This window comes from Aptenodytes forsteri, unplaced genomic scaffold (assembly GCF_000699145.1).
Source record: "Aptenodytes forsteri isolate BGI_AS27 unplaced genomic scaffold, ASM69914v1 Scaffold687, whole genome shotgun sequence".
Taxonomy (NCBI): Eukaryota; Metazoa; Chordata; class Aves; order Sphenisciformes; family Spheniscidae; genus Aptenodytes; species Aptenodytes forsteri.
Window position 1 is genome coordinate 30,216 of NW_008794708.1, and position 4,288 is coordinate 34,503.

Here is a 4,288-nt window from a genome sequence, read left to right on the forward strand (position 1 = left end):
GGGGGGAAGCTGCCGGTGCCTGGGGAGCATCTCCCAAACCTCCCAAACGGGATTTTCCCTCCAGAAATTAAACTAATTTCTTAAGTTTACTCCTTCACCTCTGTTTTTTTTTATAATTTTAAGGCAGCACCGGTGACCAGTATCGGCACCGGAGCGCGCCCAGATGCCTGGTGATGGGCTGTGCCGGTCCAGCGGCGCCGTTTTGCAGGTTTTGAGGCTGAAACAGATAAAAAAGTGGGTTTTTTTGGGGGGAAAAAAATGGTTGGGAAGGGGAGAAGGGAAAAGCTCAGCGCTGGGCGCTGCGGAGACGCTCAGCCCCTATTAATCCGCCTGCAAATGTCTGGTTTTAAATATAAGAAGCGTTTGGTTTCGAGGTGGAAAAGGCTTTTTGAGCCCGTGGTTGATGATTCCTGACGTTACAGCCCGGATCTGGCGGATCCGCAGGTAACGGAAGAGCGGGAGAGGGGAAGAGGAAGGTCGCAGGGGATGCCGGCATCCGGGGACGCGGTGAAGAGTGTGGTGGGGATTAAAATGCCTACGGGGGAGCCGGGGTGTTGGGAAGAGGAGCGGTGGGATTCCTCGGGAGCATCGTGATGCCGGGCTTGGGCGGTCATGGATCTGGATGGGTGTCCGTGGCTCCAAATGGGCATCTACGGCTCTGGATGGGTGTCCATGGATCCGGGTGGGTGTCCATGGATCCCCATCGGCATCCACGGCTCCAGATCGGCATCCACAGCTCCAGACGGGAGTCCATGGATCCGGATGGGTGTCCACGTGCAGCTCCGGACGGGCATCCACAGCTCCAGACAGGAGTCCATGGATCCGGATGGGTGTCCACGGATCCAAACGGGCATCCACGGATCTGAATGGCCATCCACGGCTCAAGATGGGCGTCCGCAGCTCTGGATGGGCATCCACAGATCCGGACGGGTGGCCCACGGCTCCAGATGGGCATCCACGGCTCCAGATGGGCATCCACGGCTCCGGATGGATGCCAGGCGTGAACCCACCTTCCAGAAAGACCAAGACCTGACGTCTTCTCCCGTCAAGAGGGAAAGCGCGTGGCAGGGCTTCACCGCTCATCCCACCGATGCCGGAGAAGGAGGAGGGACAAGAAGCGGAGACAAGTTTCTCCGGCAAACGCTCCCTACGGATAAGACACATCTGGGCGCGGCTACTGGGGAGTGGAGGCGGCTGCATGGAGCCCCCCAGTTTCTGTCTCATCCTATTTAATCAGGATAAAAGCGCTCACGGAAAGAAAACCCAAAATCGGGAGAAACCTGCAGAGCGCGGGTGTCGGGTGGGAAGAGAGGAGAAAAGCTGCGGACTAAGCCAGGATCAGGAGGGATTAAGTATCGGTTCCCGAAAAAAGCCGCGTGATACGGCGGCGTCTTGGCCGAGCACACCCCTGCTCCGATTTTGGGTGGGAAGAGCAGCTGCTGCGGCTCAGCCGTGAGCATCGGCTGATCCGAAACCCACTTCTTCTCCGGCGTTGCTCCTTCGGGGAAGGTGGTCGCACTCTCCTCCGTCCGTCCTCCGACGTGCCACGACCCGGCGGTTCTCCCAGGGGAGCTTTATCGGCGCAGGCTTTGCCATCGTTCTTGGTACAAGCCGAGTATCGCCACAACGAACCGAGGCAAGACCTTGGAGCAGGATGGGTGAATCCTGCCACCCGAATCACCCGATCAACCGCGACCGTGGCTGAAAGCATCCGCCGGTGAACGGATGCTTTGGGAGACCCTTCAACCAAGAAGACGAAGCCAACGGAGACCATGAGTGGCAAAGCCACGATGGTCCCAGGGCGATCACCTGGTGGCATCGGTGATTTCGGAGATGCAACGAGCCTGGCTGACCCAGTCAAAGGATGAACCTTCTTCACCGTTGGAGACGGTTGTTGGGTTACAGTTGGCGTTGTGTGGTTCAACATTCTCTACCGGCGTCTCCCCGGGGAGCAAGAGCACCGAAAAGAAGCCCCGTCCCGTCTCCGACCCCGACGCCGTTTCACGCCGGCCGGTTAAATCTCATCCGCGAGGCTAAAAATCACCGGGATTAAAGAAAAAGGGTAATTTCCGTGACGTCATTTCAAGACGGTTTTAGAGCAGGATGGTTAAATCGGTGCATGAGGCTCCGCTCCCGCCGGCGTGTCGGCAGTCACGTGTATGTATTTTGTTGTTCCCTAAATCCTCAACTTTTAGTCCCACCCAAATTTACCTGAAATAGCGAAACACCCGACATACGGTTCGCTGTCATCACAATTTCCACGTTATTGGTTAAAATTCCATGATTATACAAAAAAGTGCATTTTCCGTAGCAAGCCACTTTATTGATTTTATTATTTAAAAATAAAAATATCAAAGCTATACAATTGTTCTCTTTTTTTTTTGGGGGGGGGGGGGAAGAACTGGGGGGTAAAAGGGGCGGAAACAGGTTACAAGGCTGCGAAATCCCGAAGCATCATGCAGAGACAGAAAAATAAACAGATTTTATATAAAGTATTTGTGGCAGATCAAGGTTAAGCGGAAAAAACAACTCTAAATAAAAGCGGTTATGGAAACAGTTTGTTCGTAGTTAAGAGTCATCCCGATTTTCCAAGTCTGGTGCATTCAGGAAAAAAATAGATCTAAAATTACAAGCGTGCTAAAAACATGCAGTTACACATTCCAATAAAATCACGATCCCACGAAATTCCCTCTGCGTCTCCCGGGAAAATAACAAACTTATTTGGGGAAAAGATTAGGCTAAATGCTAAAAGCGACTTGAGTTTTTAAAAAAAACCACCCCAAAAGCAACTTTTCGATAGAATATTGATTATAAATACGATTTTTTTGATATAAAAGGGAATCTCTATTCGGTTTTAGGGCAGCTGAGCTCCTGGATTTGGCGGTGGATGGGGTTTTTTTTAAGTGGAAAATGCTCATTTTAACTAATTCTGCTCTTGGAGATCAGAGCGGTGGCTTCATCCGCCCTACGGACCCTGCGAATCCCCCCAGAATTGGGCACGCCGGCGGCTGCGGCGCTACCGGAGGAACGACCGGGTCAGCCGTTATTCTCCAAATCCCGTTAAATACACCAAAATTTGCCTAATTTGACCCAAAAGCCTCTTGACGGGGTGTTGGATGCTGCACCCAAGGAGGGGATGCTCAACCCGGAGCCGGCGCAGCCACTCCACCGTGGCAAAGAAGACGTCGCCGCCGGCAAACCGGGACCCCGCGGCATAACCGCGAGATGCCGTACGGCACTTGGGGAGTCTTTCCGGTGAGACCTGTCCTTGAGCAAAGCGATGGGGAAGCGTTTCTAGGGTAAAACTAAAGGGATTTGGGTTTTTCTCTGCACCGTTACCGGCACAGAGGTGCTGCCCGCAGGCAGGGTAAAGCCACGTGACGGCTCGCTGCCCGTTGCCCGACTCCCTGCCTGCACGCCGACCACCTGCCGACGACGATCTGAGCTTCTTCTAAGTCAAGATTAACCGGCACGGCCGCAGTTCCTGCCTGTACCTGCCGGACCCGCGCCCTGGCACCTTGCCGTGGGCTAACGCGGCTAAACCGAGCCTAACAGATCTCCGTCCTCTCCCGCCGAGCAAAAAAGGCGGCGATGAGCTGGGGGAAGACTCGCGGTAGGTCAACGAGGGACTCTTTAAGTCCTTCCTATCGTACACCGCAGCAGAGAAACCGAGCCTGGGAACGGGGCAAAAAGGAGGAAATTATTTCCAAAGGCTTGAGAAAATAAATGGTTGGGTTAAGCCAACCCGTCTCTCTCTTTCTCTCTCAGGAAAATGGATCTGGGATTAAAACTCACTACAATAAGCCAGCGCGTGGAGGACGTGGGGTGCATCTCGGTGGCTGGGACTGAGCTCCACCAGCGCCCACGCCGCAGCGGCAGCCACAGGGACCTGGGTTTGAACCCAGGCACCTGTGATTTAAAACTTGAGATTAAAGCCAGGCGCCTGCGAATTAAACCCGGGTAACTCTGAATTAAACCCGTGTGCCTTTGAATTAAACTCGGGTACCTGCGATTTAAACCTGGGTGCCTGCGAATTAAACCCATGTAACTTTGAATTAAATCCAGGTACCTGCGGATTAAACCCGGGTACCCACGGATTAAGCCCAGGTGACTCCAAATTAAACCCGGGTGCCTTTGAACTAAACCCGGGCATCCGTGAATTAAACAGGGGTACCTTTGAGTTAAACCCGGGTGCCGCAAATTCTGGGTACCTCTGAATTAAACTCAGGTACCTGCGAGTAAAACCCGGGTACCTGCGGTTTAAACCCAGGTAGCTCCGAATTAAACC